At 39.7% G+C, this 14,860-nt stretch overlaps 1 long non-coding RNA gene across 1 annotated transcript; it reads left to right on the top strand.

Moving 5' to 3' along the window:
* The first annotated feature begins 12,787 nt into the window (after positions 1-12,787).
* On the top strand, positions 12,788-14,127 carry LOC107649604 (uncharacterized). Its single transcript, XR_001623535.2, has 3 exons — positions 12,788-12,906; positions 13,135-13,244; positions 14,027-14,127. It is a non-coding gene; the product is annotated as an uncharacterized LOC107649604 (long non-coding RNA).
* The last annotated feature ends 733 nt before the right edge of the window (positions 14,128-14,860 follow it).

Here is a 14,860-nt window from a genome sequence, read left to right as displayed (position 1 = left end):
CTTATGAGAAAGAATGCTATCCACATTGAGGAAGAACTATGGGAGTAGAAACAGAGAAGAAAAACAACTGCTTGATCACATGGGTCAATGGGAATATGATTAGGAATGTAGACTCTAAATGATCACTCTATTGGAAATAATAATATGGAAATAGGTCTTGATCGATGATACATGTAAAACCCAGTTGAATTGCTCATTGGCTACAGGAGGGGTATGTGAGGAGGGGAGGGAAGGAACATGAATCACAGAACCATGGAAAAACATTCTAAATTAATTAAACTAAAAGAAAAGAAAAGATGAGTTACTATTCTTCAGGGAATTCGCCACAAAGATAAAATCACAGGTGTAGGATCCCTTCCCAAAACTATCTCCAGTGCCTTCAACACAGTGTGATTAGGCATTTAATACAATTGTATTGAATTGTTGAATTCAAAGGAAGTTCACCAAGCTGTGAAGGGAGAGCTGAAACCATTATTTCATGATCAATTAAAGGAAATGGAGATTTTTTTAAGTTGTAGAAGATATAGAGGGCACATGATAGTCTTTAAATATATGAGGTATCATCATGTGGAAAGGAGATTCAGCTTGTACTACTTAGCCTACAGGGCAGAACTGGGATGAATGAGAAGAATTTATAGGGAAGGAAATTTTAGCTGAACATAAGAAAAAGCATTTTTGAACATTTTGAACATAGAGCTATTCAAAGTTATAGTTGATTGCCTAGAAGAAAAGTGAGTTCTCTGTCATTGGGAATGAAATGGAGATTGTATGAATACTGGTCAAGGATGATATGATTGTACAGGGGTCAATTAAATGAAATTCTGAACTTCCTTCCAACTCTGAAGTCCTATGATCTTATAAGTCACAGATTTTTTTGAGTTAGAAGAAAAATCAGCAGTCATTTTGTCCCTCTTTCTCATTTTGCAGATAAAACTGAAGCTCATAAAAATTACTGTGTCTAAGGTCACATAACCAGAATTGCAGAACCAGATAAGATCAGAGACTTATTTGATATTCCCAAATATCCATTTGAGATTTTGGAGAATTCTATTTGACAAAAACAGCTGGGAAAACTGGACCAAAGTATGGCAGAAACTAGGCATAGACCAACATCTCACACCATATACCAAGATAAAATCAAAATGGAATCATGATCTAGAAATAAAGAATGATACCATAAAAAAATTAGAGGAACCCAAAATAGTTTGACTCTTTGACCTATGGATAAGGGAAGGATCTATGACAAAAGAAGAAAACATTATGAGAAGCATAATGGATAATTTTGATTGCATTAATTTTTATATCAAGTATCTTTGACAAAGATCTTATTTCTCAAACACATAAAGCACTAGCCAAATATTTTATTCCCCAATTGATAAATAAACAAATGGTATTAACAGATAGGTCTTAGATGAAAAAAATAAAACCATCTATATTCATATGAAAAAGTGCTCCAAATCACTATTGTCTAGATAAAGGCAAATTAAACCAACTCAGATTTACCACCTAACACCTATAAGATTGCATAATATGCAAAAAAGGAAAATTAAAAATACTGAAGGGGATAGGGGAAATTGGAACACTAATATACTATTGGTAGAACTATGAACTGATACAGCCATTCTATAAACTAATCTGGAACCAAGTCCAAAGGGTCATAAAGTGGTGCAAATCCTTTGACCTAGCAATATAAATACTAGATCAAAGATAAGGGAAAGAATCTGCTTATACAAAAATATTTATAGCAACCCCTTTTGTGGTGGCAAAAAAATTGGAAATGGAAGGGATGTCCATCAACTGGAGAATGGCTGAACAAGTTGTGGTATATGGTTGTAATGGAATACTATCGCACCTTAAGAATCAACAAATATGATGATTTCAGAAAAAGTTTGGAAAGACTTGTATGAACTGATGCAAACTGAAATAAGAAGAACCAGAAGAATATTGTTTATAGTAACAGAAATATATGATGATCAACTGTGAAGAACTAAACTATTTCCAGCAATACAAGGATCTTTCCCAAGTTAACCTGCAAACTGTGAAGTCAAGAGTTCCTCTTGCTTGGGTATGGCAACTTAGGTGAAATAATGATGAATGGGAGACAGCTTTTGTATTCCACCTGCAGCACAGGGTTTCACAGGATAAACTGCTCTACCTTGACTGAGGTTTGGCTTTATTTTATACCCTCATGATCACACATCTACTTGGCACACCATTTCATTCTCCACATACATGTTTCCATAGAACATAACAACAGACGCAAAGCCTAAAGAGATAGTCAACAAAACTTTGTTGCTAAGTGCAGGGTCAGAGGGTAAAATCAACATGACCCAGATATATCAGAGCACAGATTTGCCAGAAGTTTTTATGCCTAGAAAAGAGGGTCCTATCTAAGTGGGTATATAAGAATCCTTACATTTAATTTTGTAAGTGGGATCTCCTGGTAATATTCTGGGGGGACAGAGTGGGACATCTGTATTAACCCTGCAAGCATGTTGTTTTCATCTATTTTTCCTGGGGCTAAGAATAATAATCATTACAACTATAATAATAATGGGATGTTAATAAGGAAAGTCATTTGGGGGGGGGTTCAGTGGATGTTTCCATCCTTCCTGGGGGCTACTTTGCAGTCCCTGGATTCCATGTGTGACCATGTCAAACAGCATGGTCTTTGATGGCTCCTGGCAAGGATTTAAGACAACCCCAAGGAATTCATGTTAGAAAATGCTATCCACAGCCATAAAAGGAATTGTCAAGAGTATGAATGTAGATTAAACCATACCATTTTCACATTATTTCTTTATGAGTTTATTCTTGCCTGTGCAATATGTTTTCTTTCAAGACATGAGGAATATAAAGATTTGTATAACCTATATTAGATTGTTTACCATCTGGTGAGAGGGGAGGGGAAGGAGAAGAGAGGATTTGGATTGCAAAAGGTCAGAAAACAATTCTTTTAAAAAATTGATGTTTCTTTTTTTTTAAGAAAACAGCTGTAAAGCTGTTCATGCTCATTGACCAAGAGATCCCATTACTAGGGTTAGGCCCTAAGGGCATTATTGCAGGAGTAAAAAAGTTGGTTTTGTATGAAAATATTCATGGAAGCATTTTTTATTATGACAAAATAAATGGAAATAATGCAAATACAATGAATGGGAGAAATAGCTGAATGGATTGGGACATTTTATTGCATTATATTATTGAAATGGCAAATATTGAAAATATAAAGAAAATAAAGGGGAAAAAAGAAAAAATGTTTTTGCATGTAACTAAAAAAGGTGTAAAGGATGTCTAAAAAAAAGAGAGGGAAAGCACTTTATAAATGCTTGTTGACTAATTAAAGGGACATTAGGGACCATTTATCTAATTCAACCTTTAATTTTATATGTGAGGAAACGGGCCCAGAAAGATATGATTTGACCAAGGTCATACAGGTCATATGAGAGAAAAGCAGCATTTGAACCCAGATCCAGTGCTCTTTCCATTGTAACACATAGCCTAAGACTTTCCACTTATCCAGTCGTTGCCTATAGCTATGGATCCAAGAATCTTCTATTATTTCCCTCTCTACTCCAAAATGTCAAAGTCTCCTGGGGAGGACTGCACAACATCAAGAGCTAGATGAGGTACTAATGTGACTGAGCTATTCAGAATTCTCTAGAACATAAGCAAGTCTGGCTAAAAGGTCTTGAATAAGGGCATGAAAAGAAGCACTTGGGGAATAAGACCTTCAGACATTTGTCTGAGAGGATTATCCTACAGGGAAAAATAAAAATATAAGTCATCCATAGAGCCCTCTCAGCGGACACTGTTGGAATAGCCCTGTGCATGAACCAACCATCTGAAAGAAGAGAAAGGAGTAAGATCTGTTGGAGGACAATATAGAACACCATACTCAGGAACACTGAAATGCACAAAAGAAGTCTTTAGTTACTCCAAACAACTGGTAGGTGTTGGACCAGTTGCAAATACCTCAGTGTTCACTCTGCATGCCAGAAGAAAGATGTCTGAGCAGGTATAAGTCAATTCCTTGAAAGTGGGAAGAAAGGAAGGAAGGAAGAAGGAAAGAAGAAAGAAAAAGAACAAACATTTGTTAAATGCCTACTATGTGCCAGGCACTATGCCAAGTGATTTACAAATATTATCTCATTTGATCTCACAGCAATCGTGGGAAGTAGGTGCTATTATTATACCCATATTATAGTTGGGGAAACTGAGGCAAGTAGTAGTTAAGTGATTTACCCAAGGTCATGCAACTGGTGAGGATTTGAGTCCAAATTTGAGCTCAGATCTTCCTGATTTCAAGCTCATTGTTCATTCCCTGTGTCACTTAGTTGTCTCTGGGTATCAGAGGTGTGCAGATTATTTGTGACAAGCAGTAATTTGGGTATATTTCATTTTGTGTCAACAATGGTTGTGTGTGTGCTACTACTCATACCAGGCTGACTCTGAACATCTGGCCTTGATCAGGTGATTAATGATTTCTGCTGGATGCCTCCCACATACATTTCATTGCTTAATTTAGTTGCATTTTAAATTCTGTGGTTTTTAAAAAATGCTTATAATTGCAAGGAAATATGCAAAAGGTATAGCTCTTGAAGAATACACCTCAATTACTCTTGGAGATATTGTTGCAGGTATTGGTACAGGAAACCACATATTTCAAGAATCATTCAAACCCATGATGAAGCAGAATTAGAATCAACAAAGTACAAAGGGTGGTCAAAAACATTTTTTAAGTTCTAAGAACTAACAAATGATTACCACAGAACAATCTAACTAATCTTCAGGAAATGAAGACCTTTAGAGGGACCTGTCAGTCAGAAAGGTTGTTATGGATTTTTCTACATAAGATGTAGACTTCTTGAAGTTGGAGAAACAGTGAGAAAAAATTTTAAACTGCTATCCAATTCGATGAAGATAAAATGCTTGTCATAGACAAAACAATACAGACAAGAGTACTGAAGATGAGAAAAAAAACATTTTCGTTCAAAGTTATGCCATAACCATATTGAGAAGTCCAGATTAATCTCTGTCGGAGTAAAAATGAGGGGTTTGGGGGCAGGGAATTTAAAGCTTACCAAGTAGCAGGAACAGCCTCTGTGAGGGAGAGACCCTGTTACCCAGCTCTCCTGGTGGGCAGGTGTAGCCAATGAGCTTGAGAAGGCTTTGAAGGGTTTCCAGGAGGGAGAAGGGAAGAGGAAGACCACGGCAGGAGAAAAAATCTGGTTCCTCTAGTTCTGGTATCCCTTTGTGGTCTCCAAAATTTGTAGGAGTAAAAATGAATAAATACTCCTAGTATTTAAAAATATATAGGATTTTAAATAATAAATCAAAAGAGAGGGAAAAGAAAAAAGGTCCTTTTAGTCAAGTGAGCAGAGCAGAGCAGAGCAGAGAGGGAGCCAGAGACTCACACCTGCAGCACTTTACCAAAAGCACAAGCTCCAAAAAAAGAGCCTCGCAGTGTGGGGCTCAGCCAAATTTATCTCCCAAGCATCCTTACGTAAAATGAGGACGGAACTTAAAAGGATGCTGGGAATGCAGCTCAGGTGTGGCAAATTTTCCACCTGCACACCTCTAAGATCTGGGCATCTTCATTAGGTAACAAAACATGTACTGAAAAAAAAAATTCTGGGGGTTGTTTTTTACTTCCAGTGGGCCTGGGTATCTTGTCTCCATTGAGGTAATGATAAGCTTGGATAAATCTATTGATACAATTTTTCCAGAATTACAGAAATTCCAAAACCAAGCTCGAATGCTTCAACATAACCTTGTACTGTGCCACTGATTACAAAAGGCTAAGAAATGTATTTTATTTAGTTATTATTTATGTAATTTATTTAAGAGATGGAGGGAAATCTGCTTTAGTGGTCCAGAAACTCAGTTGATTCTAATTCCATTGTGGAAAATGGGCTTCGCTTTAAAGATCTACTTCATATCCAATGTGATGAAAGTTCAGTTTCATGATGAAGAATCAAAAAAATAATATGTGCTAAGATCTTGCAAACTGTCAAATAAGTGATTGTAGCAACAGGACATATTACATATTGAAAATTTTCAAAAATGAAAAATTAATGTTGATAGTATATCAATATATTTAGTTATTTTGCTTAATACCAAGTAATTCTCATACCATGGTACATGTGGAAGTTGCATTATTTCTCTCCCCACTCTACCCCAAGTAGAGAAAGGAAGAGAAAACTCAAATATGAGGTATTTTTTATTAATTAATTTATTCATTTTAGAATAGTTTTCCATGGTTACATGATTCATGTTGTCTCCCTCCCTTCTTGCCTCCCCCTTCCCAAAGCCAATAAGCAATTCCACTGGGTTATACATGTATCATCGTTCAAAACCCATTTCCATCAAATATGAGGAATTCTGATAGGTCAGTTGGTCGCTCAAAGTAGGAACCAGCTACTGTTAGGAGTCCTGATGAGAGTACCAGCCACTCTCTCATTCTTTTAAAATGATACTTCTAAAATTAGGTTAAATTAAACTAATAAAATTATAGGTGCCCTAAGCCTCTGGGCTGGCACTCTTAAAGCTAGCCATTGTGCTATGCCTGGGAACTTAAGTGTGCTAAGAAGAAGGAGGGCAAGGAAGTCAGGCAAAAACACTTCCTGGCAGATCAGTGCCTCTGAGGTGTCAGCTTCCTTTGTGTGGTTGTCCCTCTTATGATCAGGGCTGTTCTGTTACTGCTTGAGGACAGGCACAGAATACCCTAGAGGACCGGACACTGATGCATTGTGGTCACCAGGTTAACACCAGCTACTTCCAAAGCTGTTCTCTGTTTCCTGAATGTGCCTATTTCAGAAGTTATTCGAATCCCTGCAAGTCAGTGATCAATGAGCCTTGACAGACATTAATACTCTTTGGGAATGGGAAGTCTACCAGTTATGAGCCCACATGTTACTAAATAGCAAATGAACTACAGACAGTGTAATAGGAATTCCAGAGATCACCAGATTGGAAGTAGGACTTGGAAGGATGGGGAGGATTTAAATATATTGGAAGTGTGGCATTCTAGGCACAGGATCTAGCATAAATAAAAACATGAATGGAGGACGGTACACCATGTATTCCAGAAGCTTTTGAATAAGGAGTTAATAAGCAATTAACTGGGTACTGGATACATCTGTCTATAGAGCATAGAGAGCCAAGCCAGGCTGGATTGTAGGGGTAGAATGTCTAAAGACTGAGAGACCTTGCTATTAGGATATAAACATTAGAAATTCCCTTGTAAAAGCCGGATAAGTAGATCCAGGAAAACAATGCACACACTGAGTACAACAATGTAGGTGGGGGAAGGCAATGGTCCCAAAATGTTAGAACATGAATTTTTGGAAAATTAAAAAAAAGGTTTATTCTTGGATCTGTATCCCAAAAAGATAATAAAAAAGGGGAAAGGACCTACTTTTATAAAAATATTTATCTCTTTGTGGTGGCAAAGAATTGGAAATTGAGGAATGTCCATCAATTGGGAAATGGCTGAGCAAATTGTGGTACATTTTAGTAATGGAATACTTTTGTGCTATAAGAAATGATAAGCAGGATGACTTCAGAAAAAACTGGAAAGATCTATAGAAACTGATGCAGAGCAAAATAAGCAGAACTGGAAGAACATTGTACACAGTAACAGCACTATTGGACAATGATTATCTGGGAAATCTTGGCTACTCTCAGCAATGCAATGATCTGGGACAATCCTGAAAGACATGATGGGGAAACAACAATGACCAGTATGGAAGTGTGTTTTGCATGATGATAAATTAAAATTTTTTAATTAAATTTTTTTTAATTAAAAACATTTTAAAGGTTAGCTTCAAGCAAGAGACATAAAGAAGACCCCTCACATAGCTCCTTTGTAGAAGTAGGGGCTAGAGTGCTGTACTGTGTGCCAAATATTGCAGCTTTTTGTTTTCAAATTTTTTATTAGTTTTACTGAATTTTTTCTTCTCCATCTTTTTTTCCTTTCTTTTTCTTTTTGGAAAAGGTATAATAGATGGTTCTCTGGAATAAGAGAGAGTAGAAATACAGTGGGAAATCTAATGTAAAAATAAAAGATATCAATAAATATCATCAAAAAAGAAATTACCATGAAAAGAATCAGCTGTGGAATCCAATAGGAATTAATAGAATTTTTCAGCTAAAAGGGATCTTGACATTATCTAATCCAACACCTTCATTTTAAAGATGAAAAAAATGAGGACCACAAAGGGAAACTGACTGTACTGAGGTCATATTACAGAGTCAAAATTAGAATCCATCTTTCTAGGTAGAGCTGTTTCCACTCCACCATGAGAGAAGGAAAGAATATTGGTTTGGGGAGGTCAGAGGAGGTTTTATGGAGGAGGGAAGACTTAAGGTAGACCTCAAAGAGTGACAAGAAGAGAAGGGAGGTCATGGAATGTAAGGGGAAGAGGGGGTGTATATGGATGTGTAGCTAGATAGAGGTTGGGGAGGGGAGTGGGAATTGTTTAGCCCTGAGGAGAATAAAGATATCTAGATCCGGACAAACAATGGAGTTTGGAAGGGGCAGCTATATGGCCCCTTGAGATAAACTCTTCTTCTTACTTCACACAGTAAACTATTCCAAGGGGCTATTGAAGGGAATGCCTGTGATAGCCTTCCCCTTCTCTGGCTGGGCACTAGATACTTAGTTTTAGATGAATAAATAAGTTGCCTAATTTCTTTTTCTTTGAGGCTGGGGTCGGATTTGTAACTGGGCTAAGCTTGGGGGAGCTGCTGTCCAGGATTTGATGCTTCCTGCTCTGGATTCTGCTCCGTTTGCTCTCTGAGGGGTTGCAGGCCAAAGAACGTTTCAACATCCCTCAAAGGCACAAAGCCAGTTAAGGAGGGAAGCCTGGACTCAGAGACATTTGGTTTCACCAAACAATCCACAGACAGGGAGGGAAAGCAAGGTCAGAAGTGTTCTTAACCAAGGAGAGCAACATTTTCATGTTATTCCCATCCAAGAAAAGCAGATGACTTCACTGCCCCCTTTTCTCTCGTTAGGGGCAGCCTTGAATTTGGCTGCTCCCTTTTCACTTCCTTTTGTTTCACTGTCTTCCTCCCTACCATTCTTTTGCCCCCATCACCTCCAGTGTCTGGCCCCAGAGCTCCTTTAGTCCCTCCCCGACAATATCTACTCTTGGGCTAGAGTCTAGCATCAGTCACTTACATCTCAGTGCAAATTCGAGTCGCCGTGCTCCTTTTCCCAGGGGAGACTTTGCCTTTGAAGCAGGATTTCTCCTTTCAGCTTTACCCCTCATTAAGTGAGGGCTTGCTTCAGATTTTGAGGCTCTCTCGGATTTGTCAGCCTCAGAGTTAGAGAGAGTCAGAGTTAGAGAGAGATACTTGTGGGCTCTTTTGGACTCCTGGCAGCAGCCGCTGCTTCCCACTCTCAGGGCTTAAGGCAGCTGAGAGCTAGGGGGAAGAGTTTGGGGGAATAACGGCCCAGGGAACTCTGCACTTGTTCTACTTCTGAGGTGACTGCTCATTCACCTTTAGGAGCAGCCCTGGCCCTACTCTGGACGCACTGGTGTCCCCCTGTTAAGCTTGCTGGGTTACGAGACTTCTAGCTGTCTCCCTGCCAAACAAGAACAATTCCTCTGAATCCCTCACGTCACACACACATCACTTGGCGACTTGGAAAGCCAACGTAGATTAGTAAAAAGGTCTGCAGGAGTGTTTCTGTCCAAGGCACCTCTCGTCGCCCCTGTAAACTTAACCGTTTCAAGAGTCGTGTCTGTGAGCATTCACTGACTCCGCTGAGGGCATTTTTTATTCCCCAGAGCACCTATCAAAGGACCTTGCCCTTGGCAGGTATTCAACAAATGTCCATTGAAATGAATCAAATATAGGACTATGAAGGCAACATCTTGCAGTGGTCAGAGCATGAGGCTTGGAGCCAGATCTGTCCCTTACTCACTGTGGAACCAGGGATATGTCATTTCTCTTGTCTGGACCTCAGATTCCACATTAATAAAATAAAGGGTTCAATAGCATCTATAGTCCTTTTCAAATCTCACATTCTATGCTTCCTTCTTCTTCCATATTTATGCCATATATATACTGGTCACTTACTGAAGCTAGGGGACTCTGTTTTTTGTGAAGGCAAAATTAAGAAAGTTGTGGTGGGGGCAGCTGGGTGGTTCAGTGGGTTGAGAGTCAGGAGGTCCTGGGTTCTAATCTGGTCTCAGATACTTCCTGTGTGTATGACCCTGGGCAAGTCACTAACCCCCATGCCTAGCCCTTTCCACTCTTCAAACTTAGAACCAATAAACAGTATTGATTCTAAGATGGCAGGTAAGGGTTTGTTTGTTTGTTTGTTTGTTTTTTTAAGAAAAGCATAGGGTCCAAGATTAGGGGAATGAGGTCCTATCTATTCTTCCTGAGACAAACCACCTCAAAAGCATTGGGTTCAGGTCTGAGGGCCATTTTTAGAAAGACATTTATAAATGATAGACTGTATAGAGGTGGGCAAGGAATATGATGAAGGGCTTCAAGAAACTGTTCCACAAGAAGACTGATTGGAAGAACTGGAGATGTTTACAAATAAGATGTGCAGGCATAAGTTGGATTGCCTTCAAGTATTTGAAGGGCTGTCCCCCAAAAGAGGGATGACTTGTTTTTGTTTTTGTTTTGTTTTTGGTATCAGAGCTAGAAACAGTGACTAGAAGTCACAAAGAGGCAAAATTACATTTGATATAAGGAAATACTTCCAAACTAAGTAGAACTAGCCCCAAGTGGAATAGACTAACTAAGTCCATAGAGAATAGGTTTCTTCTCACCAGAGGTCTTCAGCCAAAAGCTTGGTGTCCATTTATAATGTTAGATGAGTGATTCTTGTCCAATTGTGTCTTGACCTAAAAGGCCTCTAAGATTCCTCTCAACTGACTTTATGTCTCCTAATTGTAGAATAAGAGAGCAATTCTTGGGTTTGAGCAAGGATGGACAGGGAAAAGGAATAAAGTGGGAAATGGGGCATAGTTTGGGGTGAGATAGCAGAGCACTACATAATGTGACCCCCATTGGTTCCATAGTAGCATGTCTTGGGGAACCTTGAAGTATAACCTTGAGTTCATACTACCTACATCACAGTGTCAACAACCCTTAACATATAATCCGGTTTTTCAGCTACCACTACCTTTGGACATGGAAGAAAATAGGCTTATTGATCTAAGTTAGCAATACCAAGTATCTCAGTCCCACCTGAGATATGTCTTGGACATCACTCAGTTCTGTGTATCCTTTTGAGTCCTACATATTTTCAAACCTAGATCCTTCTCTCTTTGGCTCTCTAAGTAATCTGTCTTCTCAAAATGTCATCTGACTTCTACAGAAATTTCTCTGAGCTTCTCTGGCTCCTCAGGATTCTGTAGGTCTTGCCTGGTCTGAGACCCTGGCCAAACTATACCTTTGACCTAGCTCCCCTGACTTTTCTCCCCCCCCAAGGGCTATCCTAGTGCCCAGCTCTTGTAGAACTATTTGCCCCTCCACTCTTCTCTCTCCCTCTTCTCCCTCCCACCCAGATGCTTGGGTTCTCCTTTTATTTACTGTGCACCTGGAACTTGGAGCCATTCAGTCTCTCCAGCAGGCACTTACCTATTACCTCTTAACAATTACTTTGCAAACAGTTATTTAGCACAGATATTTCAGAGGGCAACAACATCCTGCCCACACCAAAGAGAGACCGTAATGCCTTCTTTTCATGTGTCCCCTGGGTGTCTCCTCCCCATCTCCACCCTCACACACTTACTGTGCAACTAAGTTGGAGATTCCCTCCTATTCCTTTTTCCAAAGGTGGGGTCCCAGAAGAGGCCTAGATTACACCCAAATGGAATACTTTGAGATGCTATAACTTTCATTTAATTGTTCAGTCTACACCACTCTACTTTAGTTCTGAGTTTACCTTGGGCAAGTAAACATATAGACTAGAAAGAGCCTAAGATTTAAAATAACAGGAGCTGGGTTCAAATACTAGCTTTGGCTCCTCCCAGCTTCAGGACCTTGGACAAGTAACTGAACTTGTGGGCTTCTATATTTAAATGATGAGGCTAATCTCAGTGATCTCTGAGGTCCTTTTTGGCTTTATGACTCTATGGTAGTATTTGCACAAGTCACCTCTTACCCCATTGCCTGGCATTTGCTCCCTCATTGACTCCACCTCTCTGAATTCTTGTTTTCCTTTGAGGCTCAGCTCAAGTATCTCCTCTTTCATGAAGCCTTTTCTAAAGACCCCATTTGGTCTTCTCAGTATCCTTAAATTACTCTGCAGCTATTTATTCATGTGTACACTGTGTCCTCCCTCCCTCCTGCCCCTCCAATAGAATGTGAATTCCTTGAGTAAAAGGTCTGAATCATTTTTGGTTTTCAGTCTCCTGGGTCTAGCGCCACACCTTGTACATAGTTGGCACTTGGGAAACACGGGTTAAAATGTGCCGCACTTGCTACAGCTTGAGCGTGGCTGGCTGAGCACTTGGAGGTCAGAGTGACACTCAAGCCCAATTGAGGACTGCTGATGGATTCCCTAGAATTGTGGTTATCAAATTGCTAAAGTACATTTTGTTCAATGGCCTTTTTATACACAGAGTCAATGAACTCAGAAATGGAATTTGGAAACTGAGGCTCACACAAAGGAAGGGAATTGACCAAATTCACCAAGTTTAAAAAGTCAGATTTAGTTCTTTTTGTCACTATGACAATATTTTTGTCACTATGACACCACAATGAGAATTGCGATGGCATAATGGATACAGAGTTGATTTCAGAGCCAGGAAAACCTGGCTTCAAGTCCTGCCTCTGCCACAAAATGGCTGTGTGACCCTGGGTATGTTTTATGACCTCTCGGTGGCCCCAGGCAACTCTCTTAAGTTGCAGAGAAGGTGCTGACCTGCATTGGTAAAGAGAATTTCTTCAACAGGGATTTCCCTTTATGAATGAAATGACAGCTCTAATCCCTATCCCTAAATACTACAAAACTTGGAGAAATTATCATGTATATGGTGTTTTTCCCTGTTTTCACCTATTGCTGACATATGTGAACTTCCTCAGGACCTTCAAATATCTACAGTTCCTAGAGCCCCCAGAATTCTGCCTGCAAATGAAAGTCTCTATTCTTCCCTGCAGGCAGTCCTATTTGGAAGAGCCTCAAGCTGAGGACCCAACTTCACTATCCAGCCCTTTCCTTCCCCTCCTCACTGGCTCCACCCTCCACCTGCAGCTACAGGCAATCTTTGGTGAGGAACCAACCTGTTTCTACACCTGCCAGACAGGTTTGGGTGAGGCAGGGTTGGTGGGTGAGGGGAGCAGCTCTCCACAGACAGATCTTTCTTTCAACTTTAGAACTTTAGTGTTTCTATTTGAACACACGCGCGCGCGCACGCACACACACACACACACACACACACACACTGTCCTGCCATTTACATTAGGTGGCTCCTTTTCTACTCTATCTTTCCCAGTAATATCCCTTTCTCCCAATAGTCAAGTCAGGGCAGGGCATCTCCTTCCAGCACTCTTCCTCCAGTACATGGAAAGCCACTAAATATGTGCTCCTATAATACAGCCTTGCAAATAGTCGATTAATTGACTAGCCACCGTCAATCCTGAATAGGGGAGATAAGACAAGCAAACCTAGTAATACCTAAACAAGACATGCAGCATTTGCAATGAAGACTTGATAGACAAACCTATGTGAGTGACAATCCTTGGATTGTAAATTCCCGTAGGGGTGGGGATGTGTTTCACCCAAACCTCAGACTCCCTAGGGTGTTTAATCCAACACTCAACAGACAACTGATATTAATCTCTAAATATAAACAACACCAGTTAGGAGGCAGATAAATGTTCCTTGATTGACTCCCAGAGAAAGGTCCAGAGTCAATGTGAGCTGGATATGATCTCTCATATTCCAAGGAGTTCCTCCCCTTGTCATAACAATGAAGGAGAAGATGGAAAGGTATCAATAAAGCCGGCTCTCAATCCCCATTTTACCCTCAGTTCTCCTCTTTTTTCCTAGGTTTAGGTATTCACCTTGCCCAAGCAATCTTCAAAGTATAAAAACTGAGAGGGGAGTAGTAGTGGAGAACAAAATAAGACTCATTTATTTTTTTCAATGAAAAGGAATAAAGATTTTTTTGGAAATGTTGGTTCAGAATCAAAAATTTGTATCCTTGCTCTTTCTCTACTATTTGCTATTGGCTATCTCCCATGCCTCGAATGAATTCCTTCTCTCCCTCTCACCTTCAAAACCCAGTCCAAGTACTATCTTCTATATGATGCATTTCTTGATTCCCCCTTTCCAATTGTCAGTCTTCTCTAATCAGTTAAAAAAAATCTCCTATTTGATATGTATAAATTTTGTATGTATTTCTATGTGTACATCAGCTAAACTCCCAATAGAATGTAAACTCCTTGAGGCCAGGGACTATTTTTTTGTTTGCTTGTTTTTATATTCCCAGCCCCATGCACAGGGCCTGGCACATAATATGTGCCTGATGAATATTTTTCTACCATTGATTGATTCTTAAGAAATGGCCCCGAGGATCTGGAGGAAATTCCACTGTCACAATCTCCAAAGGTCTTTTCTTGCACACTCAGAGCCAACCCAAGGAAGCATAGAACTACCTCAGTACTCAAGGAATGTTAGAACTGAGAGAGACAGACATAGACACAGAGACAGAGACAAGCAGACACAGAGAGACAGAGACACAGAGAGACAGCAAAAGACAGAGAAACAGAGAGCACTTTGAAAGTCCCTTATTTTACAAAGGAAACTGAAGTCCAGAAAATGACAATAAATTAAACAGTTTGAATTGTCAGTGAGTGGAAGATTTAGGATCGGCACCCAGAA

Source organism: Monodelphis domestica, chromosome 7, assembly GCF_027887165.1.
Source record: "Monodelphis domestica isolate mMonDom1 chromosome 7, mMonDom1.pri, whole genome shotgun sequence".
NCBI classification, from domain to species: domain Eukaryota; kingdom Metazoa; phylum Chordata; class Mammalia; order Didelphimorphia; family Didelphidae; genus Monodelphis; species Monodelphis domestica.
The sequence above is the reverse complement of the archived record's forward strand: the minus strand, read 5'-3'. Positions and strand labels throughout refer to the sequence as shown.